A 12,650-nucleotide genomic window follows, 5' to 3' on the forward strand; every position below is an offset into this window, starting at 1 on the left:
TTTCAGGCCAAGACCTTTCTTCAGGAGTCCTGAAGAAGGGTCTTGGCCCAAAATGTCAACAGATTATTCTTCTCCATAGATGCTGCCTGACCAGCTGAGTTCCTTCAGCATTTTCTGTGTGTTGTCGACTGAAATAGTTATTCTTTACATAAATAAGAAACCTACAGTCAGCACAGTAAATGCCATGCTTTCAGGTCTTATTCACATTCAAAAAAACAGTTGTCTCAGTTCAGATGAAATTATTCTTTTAATAGCAGCTCTAATAGAATTGCTAACCATTCATTTAGATAACATCTGGAAACACCTAAATGTTTATTTCATATTTTGAATCCAATGAGTTTTAGTGTACTTAAAACATTTCTGAAAATAATTTTCCTAATTCCACAAAGGCTCCAGAGATTAAGACAACAAAGAGATGGTCATGGGAGGGAGCAGAGGGAATACAGATTTGCTTCAAGTCAGTGGACTGGATTGTGTTCAAGGTCTCATCTGTGGATCTGAATGAATACATCAGACTATTAAAAAAGTCCTAGGCAAGTTTGGCGACCAGGAAAGTAACAAGAAGGCCAAGTACAATTTCTGGCAAGCCATTTCATGGGGGAAGTGGCTATTTCGGACTGAGCTCAAATCAATAAATGACGCTCAACAGGTCTTGAATGCTACTACTCCTACAAAGTGAAACCAAGCAACACGAGCGACAACCAAGTTTTGCTTCCAGGTCAGCTCAATACTTTCTATGCTGGCTTTGACTGTCAAACCATGGAGGAACCATCATGAACTCCCACAGCCACCATTTTCTTTCTAATTTCAGTCTCTGAGGCTAAAGTGCAAGCATCCTTCAGGAGGGTAAACCCATGGAAATCATCCAGCCCAGATGGTAGTTTGAAGCTTCAAGTAGGCTTCAATTCTACTGGTGCATAAGAAGAATGTGGTAACTTGCCTCAATGACTATTGTCCAGTTGCATTTACATCCATAATGATAAAGTGTTTTGACAGGTTGATGATGAAACATATCAATTCCTTCCTGAGAAGCAACTTGGATCTGCTCCAATTGCCTACTGACACAACAGGTCCACAGCAGATCCCATTTCATTGGCACTTCACTCAACTCTGGAACATCTGGACAGCAAAGACTACATTGACTTTATTGACCACTGCTTAGAATTCAGTACTACAGGGTATTATCCCCTATTATTCCCTCAAAACTAATTAATAAGCTTCAAGACCTTGACCTCCAATACCTCCTTATGTAATTCGATCCCCAATTTCCTTACTTGCAGATCTCAATCAGTTCAGATTGGGAATAACATCTGCTCCACAATCTCCATCAGCACAGGTGCACCACAAGCTTGTGTGCTTAGTCCTTTACTCTACTCACTTTATACTTAAGACTGTGTGGCTAACTACAACTCTAATGTCATATTCAAGTTTGGTGATGACACCACTGTCGTAGGCCAAATCAAATGTGATGACAAATCGGCATATAGGACAGAGAATGAAATTCTGGCTGAGTGCGCCACAACAACCACCTCTTACTCTATGTCAGCAAGGCCAAGGAGCTGATTATTGACTTCAGGAGGAGAAAACCAGAATTCCATGAATTAGTCCTTATCAGAGGATCAGAGGCTGAAAGGGTCAGCAACTTTAAATTCCTTGCTGTTATCATTTCGGAGGACCTGTCCTGGGCCCAGCACACAAGAACAATTATTTATAAAGCACGGCAATGCCTCTACCGTGTTAGGTAGAGATTCAGCATGACATCTAAAACTTTGACAAACTTGTATAGATGTGCTGACTGTATTGACTGGCTACATCACAGTTTTTTACTTTTACTTTACTTTATTGTGACCAAACAATTGATACTAGAGTGTACAATCATCACAGCGATATTTGATTCTGCGCTTCACGCACCCTGGAGTACAAATCAAAGTAAGTATAATAAAAAATTTAATTATAAATCATAATTAGAAAATAGAAAAGGGAAAGTAAGGTAGTGGAAAAAAAATCAAGAGACAGGTCTGGATGTTTGGAAGGTACGACCCAGATCGGGGTCAGGATCGGTTCAGCAGTCTTATCACAGTTGGAAAGAAGCTGTTCCCAAATCTGGCCGTATGAATCTTCAAGCTCCTGAACCTTTTCCTGGAAGGAAGAGGCATGGTATGGAAACACTAAATCATAAACATGAGAAAGCTTGCAGATGCTGGAAATCCAAAGCAACACACACAAAATGGTACAGGAATTCAACAGGTCAGACTGCATCTATGGAAAGGAATAAACAGTTGAGGTTTTGAGCTGAGAGCCTTCTTCAAGACTTAAAAGGAAGGGGGAAGACACAGAATAAAAATGTGGGAGGGGAAGGAGGCGAGATGGAAGGTGATAGGGGAAGCCAGGAGGGTGGGAAAGCTAAAGGGCTAAAGAAGAAGGAATCTGAAAGGAGAATGGACCATAGGAGAAAGGGAAGGGGCAGGGGGCCTAGGGGGAAGTGACAAGCAGGTGAGAAGAGGTAAAAGACAAGACTAATGTTACAAATCTTACAAAATGTAGTGGATATGGTCTAGTCTATCACAGGTAAAGGCCTCCTCACTATTGAGCACATCTACACTGAGCAATTTCGCAGGAAAGCAGCATCCACCATCATGGACCCCTACCACCTAGGTCATGCCCATGCTCGCTATTGTCTTCAGGAAGAAGGTACAAGGGCATCAGGACTCACACCACAAGCTTCAAGAACAGTTACTACCCCACAACCATCAGGTTCTTGAACCAGAGGGGATAACTTCACTCAACTTCACTTGTCTCATCACTGAACTGTTCCCACAAACTATGGACTCACTTTCAAGAACTCTTCGTCTCATGGTTCTCCATATGTATTGCTTATTTATTAATATGATGACTTCCTCTTTTGTCTTTCATTTTGTATTTGCAGAGTTTGTTGTCTTTCGCACACTGGTTGTCCACTCTGTTGCTGTGGTCTTTCATTATTGGTTATTGGATTTATTGAGTCCAACAACAAGAAAATGAATCTCAGGGTTGTATAATGTGACATATATGTACTTTCATAATAAATTTACTTTGTACTTTGGAATTGAAATGTTGTTAATGATCCAAAATTAAAACAAAAACTAGCTATTATGATGAAAACAAAACTATCTGATTGTCATAAATACCCGTCTGCCTCAGTCAAGTTATTCTGGGGTAGAAAATCAGTCATGCTTTCCCATCTGGAGTGGTCCAGATGATTTTAGAACCACAGCAAATGCAATTTTCCTTAAAATGTCCCCTGAAAAGGCCTATGCTAGGGACCAATGAGGGATGTGAAGTAATTGTTAACGTGGTCAGCAATACCCACTTCCCAAAAGTAAATTGTTTGTCAGAACAGGTATACCAGCTCTTATCTTCACTGACTATATCATCAGTAATGCTGTGTTCTTCCCCCACACAATTAGCAGAAGATTCCACAGGATAACTAGGTACTGCAGAGAGTTCAACATTACACAAAGATCCCAGCATGGGAGAACCTCTAACAAAGTTTATTTCCCGGCTTTCAAAGAGGTCTGAATCGAGAGACATACCAACACCAATGTTGAGATTACCTCAAACAACTCAATGCACCTGGGTAAATCTGTCTGATATGTGCAAATTATAATATCTGTTTTAATTGCAGGTATTTAATATTGCTTGTGAATTCTAAAATCATCAGATACATAGAATTTTTTATAGCTGATAACAAATTGATAAACAATTACAGTTAAGATAACTATTCCTCAAAATTTATGTAAATCAAAATATTGCACAGAAAAGGGCAGAACACCCAACTCTGAAATAAAGATAAATAGCATATGTAAATCCATTTATCCCTGCTTGCTCTAACTTAGTTTACTTGCCAATTCCATTTGATCTGATCATACCACCCTTTAAGAGTAATCATAAAATAATCAGAAACCAGTGTTTATCAAGCAATACTCCTTTATCAAGTATTGAAATCAAATCAATTAAAACTTAAGCAAATCACTTCAAGTATACAATGTATTTCAACCAACTATTTAAAAGACTCACTAAAGATAATAAAGTATGTCATAATCCAAGTTACAAAATCATAGGGGCAGGGCGAAATGATGATGGCCCTAAACGATGACTCCTTTGCTTGCATCTTCGGAAACAGCTCTATTTCCATCTTTACTATCTCTATTTTTCACTTTCAGCATACTTTTGAAGACCCTGGCCTGGAGTTACACGCTGACTACAGTTCTTTGCAGGAATGGGACCTGCTCTCGGGGTTTCACAACTGGCCATTGGTTGGCACACCAAGGGCTCGGCTTTGGAGGCCTAGCATCTCGGGGCTCTGGAGATGGGCAGATTGAAGGTCGGTGTCCCAGACTGGCGTGTCTTGGGAGCTGGAACATCTTTGGCTGTGTGCCCAGAGATCTTTGGGCACAGAGCTCGAAAAAAGCAACGCAATGAAATTTTAAAATCGTAAACCAGCGAGTTGTTTGTTATGTGTACCCTCTTGCTGTGAAATGGAGTCATCTCTTTCTCCCTTATTAGGGAGACAGAGAGAAAGAGAGCCTGTGGTATGTCAAATGCCGGGGGAACAATGTAGTCTTTGGAGTACTGCAAGTCTGTGTCTTTAATGTTGCTTTTGCTGCACACTTGAGTGCTTGGTGACGGGTGCCAATGCTTTTTTTTTAGCCAGTGGGGGGAAGAGGGCATGGTGCTTGCTGCTGCTTACGCGTGGGAGAGAGAGGAGCTGGGAGGGACTTTGGGGTTCTAACATTTAACTGCCGTTCATTCTTTGGGGCACTCCTCTGTTTTCGTAGATGGGTGGAAGAAAAAGCATTTTAGGATGTATACTGTACACATTTCTCTGACATTAAATGTACCTTGGAAACCTTTGAAAAATAAATGGATGCCTTTGATTGTCAACCTCTTGGCACCCCTCTGAACAGAGCAACATTGTGTACAGGCAATTCTGCACTATTCGTGTCAAGCCGCAATAATAATTTCTCAAGCATGTCACGAAAAAGCAATTAACACCATTACTGGGACCACTTATAATAATAAGTAATATGACCCCCCATTATTAGTCAAATGTACCTAAAAAAATCCATTGCACTGTCCATTTCATATGATAACATCCAACTCGAGAAAATTATTCTGAAAAGAAATGGACTGATAATTTAGAAGGCAGCAGCTGCAGAGATTGATAAGTTTAGGCAGTAATTAGATTTATCCTAAGTTCTTGTTCCATATTCAGTCACTGCCAGTAGCTGCTGGGGGAGAAAAAGTTTTCCAGCTGCTCAGAGGCCAATGTCAGAGCTTTCCTGTCTGCAACATTCCACATTTCCCAAGATTTCCAAAGCTATATCTAGGCTATTGTTGCTTATTATAAACGATTACATTAAACAGACCAACAAATATAGGTTGCCTTATGAGTTACTGAGCAACCAACGTAACTAAACAATTGCAATGGTCCAACTACTTATTTTTCCTGATTTATTCAGAAAAGAGCTAAATACTCAGCATTTTTCCACATCATCCATTAAAGTAACCATTATTTGGAGCAAAGACAGGTTTGCATTGGCATTATTGTCGCATAACTCCTGTTCCAAAATGGTCCACAACATGGATTAATTCAATAATAAAATTATTTGCAGGTGATATTAAGGTTATGTTATGAGAAATCTGCATAAAGCCAATAAAAATTAACATTTTCAATTATCTTGATTGTTTCTATTTTTAAATGCTCAAGTCAGCATGTTTCTTTTTATCAAATATTTAACTTACGGCAGCTCTACTTTTCGCAGATTGCAATGCTCAGACTAATTATTTTGAATCCCTTTTAGTGTGCTTTTGCCTCATAAATTGGTTGATACTTATGCAGTTCTACCAGGGCAGCATTCTCTTTGACACAGCAGGGTATTATGCCTCATCTTTCTACATTAGTCATCAAACACCCCATTCCACTCCAAAACCTCACACTAGTACGCAGCACTACAAGCTGCCCTTGCTTGATTCTAATCCCCTACTTGACCACAGCAAAGTAGCTCCAGCAATGGTTCTTTTATCCACCCCAAAATGATTACCCAATAAAATGAATAATTTGGTGCTTGCCAGCAATCATCTTTAAAAAGAGTCACCTTCTGCTTGATACCATCTACAGCTAGCACTCCATATTCTTTTCTGATCCTCCGTGTTGTAAGATCGGATGAAACAATATCTTCTCTAGACATGGAACCATAAAGCAATACAGCAAGGATATAGGCCCATCAGTCCAATAGGTCCATGCCAATCACAGTGCCCACACAGCTCATCCCAATTTCCTGCATTCAGCCCATATGGCCTGCTCCTACATGAAACTATCCAAGTGCTTCTTAAATGGCACTATTATACCTCCCTCCACTAAGCCTTCCATTTACTCACCACCCTGTGCAAGTAAAACTTACCCTTCCATTCTATTTTAAACCATCCGCTCTCACCCTAAACCTATGCCCTGTAGATTTGGTCTCCTCCTACTCTGGGAAGAACAGATGCAATCTATTTTATCTATGCCTCTCACAATTTTAAAAATTTCTACAAGGTCACCCCTCATTCTCCTACTAGTCTAGTCAACTTTTCCCTATAACTCAAGTCCTCTTTTTCTAGGAACATCCTCGTAATTATTTTCTACACAAGCAAAAATCTGAAGCCACCAGACTTGGCTCCCTGCCACAACTGTTTCATTATTATCTGAGTTCCTGCCTCACATGGAATGACTATGTGCAACATCTTAATTGTATGAACTAATCATTGGAATCTATAAGGTCATCAAAATCAAAGTTCCCATATTTCCACCTACCTAACGTGGCCCTCCTCCACAGTATATCTACTATTGAAGCCCTTGAATACTTCATTTCAAAACTAACGTCACTCATGGCTTCATACCCATGTTGGCAATCAGCCAATCTGATTATTAATCTAGTTCCAAGCATTCATAGTGCAGTGATTTGCTGCACTTGTCTCAGAAAAGATGTTATGATGTTAAACTACAGCCACATCTGTCCCCTCGGGTGGATAGTAAAGACTTTGATGGTATAATATAAAGCAAAGTGTAAGAGTACTCCTGGAGCTTTGACCACCATTCATGCCACAACTAATGTCAAAATGACACGTGACCTTGTTACTCATTTAATTTCTGTTTCTTTGAAGTTCATTATTCACAACTTGCCTGATACACTCCATAGCCTACCAGTGTGAATACATTTCAGAAGTACTTCATTAATTGCATTATATTTAATATATCTTCTAAAGTGCTATAGAAAGTGTTGGCTGGTACAATTTGTTGTTCTACAAAAAAATTAAAATGATGAAGCAGCAGCAGTGACAACATATTCAACTTTAAATATAAGCACACTGATAATTTATTTCCTTTATGATATGCCCCACAAAGAATATCAATTTATGAATTAGCTACAGAATTTTTCTGAGCAATTGTGCAGATTATATGTATTTCAATGATTTTAAATAAAGGCAGCAATATACAATAATACTTAGTCAATTCTTAGTCAATTTCTCACTTATGGGAAATTAATATGATAAACATGAGTATGTAACTTGCACTTTAATGTTTTGTTGGTTATAGTCATTTTATACATTTTTTGATTTATTAAAATTTTGAATTTAAAGTCATAAACATTGCTCCTGCACGGAATTTGCACAATCCAAGCAAAAAATTTGCAATGACAGGCATACTAAAATACAATACTTTTATACAGACATTAACCTCCCAACAATTTGCCTCAGCAGCAATCAGCAAACACAGTATGTCAAAACAAGACACTGCAGATGCTAAAATCTGGATCAACTCAGCAGATCAAGCAGTATCTCTGGAGGCAAAGGGATGGTTATCTTTCAGGTTTCCCCTTTGCCTCCAAAGATCCTGCTTGACCCACTGAGTTCTTGCAATAGCTTTTGTTTTAAATCTATTTTTATAGTAGTGGAATGAAAATCACGAGAAGTTTACTAGAAAGCTGGAATTTATTTAAGAGAAATATACTAATTGCTGAGAAGAATAAGATGCAACATACACCACTGGAAGCAATGCTAAAAGGAGAGCAAGAACAGAGGGATCTGAGTATATCTGCGTGTTTTATTGGAAGTGACAAAGCAGGTTGATAAGTGGTTAGAAAACCATGGGGAGGATGCCAGGCTTCCCCTTGTACATATCTACTTGCAGTTCACTTTAATTTCTTCTTGTGACAGTTTCACATTCTCTGGCTGAAAAAGTTTCCCTATATTTTCTTTGCACTTAACTTGTATGGTCAGCATCTAGCTTCATTTTACCAATCCTGTTTATACCCATTATTGTTAAAATTATCAGCAGCAGATCCCTTTGCAATCCCCTCTCCTCCAAGGAATACAGCCTCAGTGCTGCAAATTACCCTCATAACTAATATACCTGAACTCCACAATCATTCTGGGGAATTCCTTCTGCACCTTCTCCAAAAATTTTGCATCACTCATAAAGTAGTTTTGTTTCACAGGTTCATTACAACTCCCTTTCACACACATTCTGGCTCTGAAACAAATTATAAATGTAAATATCTGAATCTCATGACTTAGAAAAAAGGTACATTACCACAGAGTTGCAATATAGAAACAGGTCCTTCAGCCTACTAGGTCCACACCAATCTTCAACTATCCTACACTAACCCAACATTAATCCCATATTTCTACTCTATTCTTGTTTTCATCAGCTCCCTCAGATCCTACCACTTATTTACACACTAGTTGGCCACTCGTAGTGGCCAATTAACCTTCCAACATGCATACTTATGGAGAGTGACTGAAGCTGAAGCACTCAGGTTACTCATATAGTCATAGAATCCGACTTATCAAATTTAAATTAAGAAAGTACAACATTCAGAGTTCATATTCCCTCAAGCTGCTGCTATGGGTAAATTGATCAAACCAAAAGTTCAATAACCAACATCTTTAAAATTTGTTCTGCTTTCCATGTATTTTTATTAAATGTTATATTTTTGATGACATGATCAAAGGGAGAGCATGCAAACTCCACAAAGACATTACCTGAGGTTGGGATCAAACCCTAGTCTCTAGCACTGTGAAGCAGCAGCTCTACTAGCTGCGCCACTGTACTAGTCTAATTGTACAACACTGTTGCTTCTTACCACCTCTGGCAATGAAATGAAATGTATTTGCAAATCTCTTTTCAATGACTGCTTGGTGAATCAAATAAGTGTTACTGCATGCATACACACTACAGTTTAAAAAATCAACACTATGAAGAAAGCATAGCAAAAGTCAGTGCATTCAGCAAAACAGTGCATCATGATTCTGAACTTTCTGAAACAGAAAAAAGTCAAGAACATTGCTGGGATACAGCTCATGAAGCATGCAATGATTTAAGACTATTCTGTGCATCACCTACTTGGTTAGGTTCCTACCTCCCACTGGACTTGTAATCATTCTTATAGACTAACAAAAGGGCTTTTAAAGTAATTATGTGTTCAAGTGTGGTCCCATACAAGCTACAAAGTAATAAAAAGGATCCTGTGACTTTTTCTTCATAATCCCACTTACCATATTTAAATTAAGATAGTACAGAATTCAGAGCCCATATTCCCACAAGCTGCTGCAATGGTAAAGAGATCAAACCAAAGGTTCATAACCAACATCTTTAAAATTTGTTCTGCTTTCCATGTATTTTTATTAAATGTTACATTTTTAAATCTTACAGTTCTGACAAAAGCATAAATCTTTGACAGCTGCTGCTTTACTCTGCAAACACATGTACTTTCTTCTTAAAATCTACCATCATAAAATCCCACTGGACCAGGTCAGCAGAACACCTGCAATTCTTCATTCAGTTTACAGCACAAAGTCTAAAATGAAAAGTAACATTAATTGTTTCAGTATCCTGCTACAGTTACATTTTTCACAAATTCCTGTGAACAAATGCTACAAGCATGAAATCATCCAGGCAACTCTGTCATCAGGAGGATAATTTTACCCCCCCCCCCCTCCCTCCCTTAAGCAGAACTCCAGTGGGAGCAAGTAGAAAAACTGGCAGCAATTACAAAACAACAGCACTTGATACAATCTCAGGGGAAACCTGAGGAAACATGCCACAGCAAATTAGAATAACTTTCACAGATATTTAATTGAGGATATCATCATTGCTATGGTACTTGACATGTTTGGATTTAAAATAATAATCATACATTTATATATTGTTTCTTTCCACACAGTTCTTTCTGCTTTTATAGCTTTTGCTAAAGGGTGTGTAACTGGTAGAGATTAAGGGACTGGGAGGAGTAAGGATTGAATTAATGGGCCAATTAGGCTGCATTATGTCTAGGTTGGAAAACTAAATGAGCAATTGGACTGTTTCCGGAGCTTTTGGTCAATTGTTGTGTAACAACCATTAGACTCAATAGATCCCACTTTTCTAAAAGTCACTTTTATTGAATCCCCAAGCCTACCACCTTCCCATTGTCACATTCAACAGTTTCTTCAATCCATCTGCTACTCTGGTCATAACCACTGCACCTAGAAATTTACTCCAGCTGTCATTCACTTTTTAAAAGCAGCATGTTTCATTGCTTGCCCAAAGCATTCTTGTATTACTGTGAAATTGTGGAACAAATTACTATGACAGCTTTTTAAAAAGGGTGAGATGAGTACCAATCCATAAAAACGGGATCCAAACTATTAAAGAAAGAACTTGCATTGATATTGGACCAATTTGAAATCCAAAAGCTGTTCACGATAATATCTCTTCCCATCCAATCTCCTGAAAAAATTTTATTCTTTTTTCTCAGTTCCTCCATCTCCAACACATCTATTCCAAGGATGCGACTTTCTATTCCAGAACATCAGAGAACAGGGTTCCATTCCCACCACTATTAATGCTGCACTCACCTCCAAGTCCTCCATTTCAACACTCACCTCATCTTCCCACAGCTATAAAAGTGATAGAGTTCCTCTTGTGCGTATCTACCACCTCATCAGCCTCCGCACCTTCTGCTATCTCCAAAAGGATTCTACCACTAAACATGTCTTTACCTCCCCCTGCTTTCTGCAGAGATCACTCCCTCTGCAATTCCCTTGTCCATTTGTTCCTCTCCACCAATCTCTCTGCTGACACTTATCCCTGCAAGCTGGCCAGGTGCTACATCTACCCATACAGTGCCTTCATCACCTCCATTTATGGCCCCAAACAGTCTTTCCAGGTGAGGCAACACTTCATCTGTGAATTTGCTGGGGTTGTCTATTTTGTCTGGTGCTCCTGATGTGGTCTCCGCTATACTGGTGAGTCCCACTTAAATTGGTAGACTGTTTCGTTAGGCAGCTCTTCACCATCCACCACAAGTGGGACTTCCCAGTGGCCAAACATTTTAATTCCCATTCCCATTCTGACGTGTTGGTTCATGGTCTCCGCTTTTACCAAGATGAGGTCACCCTCAGAGTGGAGGAGCAACATCCTATATTCCATCTGGGTAGCCTCCAACCTGATGGCATGAATATCAATTTCTCCTTCTAGTAAAATTCCCCACTCTGACATTTCATCTCTTCTCACCTATCACTTCTGGGTTCCATCCTCCTTCCCTTTCTCCTATCTAACTCCTTCTTCTCCAGCTCTTGGCCTTTCCCATCCACCGGGCTTCACACATTACCTTCCAGCTAGCCGCTTTCCTCTCCCCCCACCTTTTTATTCTGGCATCTTCCCCTTTCCTTCTCAGTCCTGAAGAAGGGTCTCAGCTCAAAACATTGACTGTTTATTCATTACAGATGCTACTTGACCTACAGAGTTCCTCCAGCATTTTTATATGTATTGGTTTGGATTTCAAGAACCTGCAGAATTGCACGTCTTCATGATCAAAAAGTTGTTTCGATATCAGAATTTGGTCTATAGTAATTTAAAAGGCTATCTTTTGCACAGGTGGTGGGGGTGCTACAGAAAATAGTGGAGACAAGTACAAAAATTTGCTGGATGGATCACTGAACTGAAAATAAATTATTGCGACTAAACAAGTCTAATATTATGATAAAGTAACCATTTAGTTTGCTCCAAACCCACACCTCATCGTTACCATAATTGGTAATATCCAATAAATGGCTTAACTGTACCATATTTTGAGGAATAGCACAGCAGAAAGGAGAAGTGATTAAACATTCTGGTTTAAGATGGTGCTGGTGATGCTTAGTGACTACTTGCTGGTGGCAAATAAAACAAAGAAAACAACTGAATACTTCATTAATCACACTTTTTTCTGGTAAACAATACCTGCAAACAATAGCCTGTACCTTCCCTGTTGGAATTGAGCTCTTGAACCGCCTGGCATTCAACCTGGCAGTTTTGAACTGAAGCCTCAAAGGTGCAGGTCACTGCGGTGAAGTATATTCAGGTCTAAATGAGGCACTGGGTCTGGTCAGAGAGAGGGGATTGAGCCAGTCTGGCCTTCGCTGGAGCAGACTTAGAAGCAATTGGATGTGGCAGAATCAAGGCGAGGCAGAGTCTGGGTCTGAGAGCTTGGAACGGCCTGAGATTTGGATGATTTAAGCACCAGGCCAGACTGAAACGGACAGGGTGTTGGGACCGGAAGGAAGCATCAGGCTGCTGTTCAGCTCGCTACTTGGTGAGGCTTACT

The 12,650-nt window shown here is 39.5% G+C and overlaps 2 protein-coding genes across 3 annotated transcripts in view; one reads left to right on the forward strand and one right to left on the reverse strand.

Annotated features, from left to right (window-relative positions):
* Nucleotides 1-4,816, forward strand: part of LOC132379715 (general transcription factor II-I repeat domain-containing protein 2-like) — a 50,816-nt gene extending 46,000 nt beyond the window's left edge. The window contains exon 2 of the mRNA XM_059948032.1: nt 4,203-4,816. The gene's annotated coding sequence lies outside the window, so the exon portion shown is untranslated. The remainder of the gene's footprint in view (nt 1-4,202) is intronic.
* The window catches only part of LOC132398003 (intermembrane lipid transfer protein VPS13B-like), a 1,044,617-nt gene that overhangs the window by 634,792 nt on the left and 397,175 nt on the right, over nt 1-12,650 (reverse strand). The window lies entirely within an intron of this gene.

Source organism: Hypanus sabinus, chromosome 1 (assembly GCF_030144855.1).
Source record: "Hypanus sabinus isolate sHypSab1 chromosome 1, sHypSab1.hap1, whole genome shotgun sequence".
Lineage (NCBI taxonomy): Eukaryota > Metazoa > Chordata > Chondrichthyes > Myliobatiformes > Dasyatidae > Hypanus > Hypanus sabinus.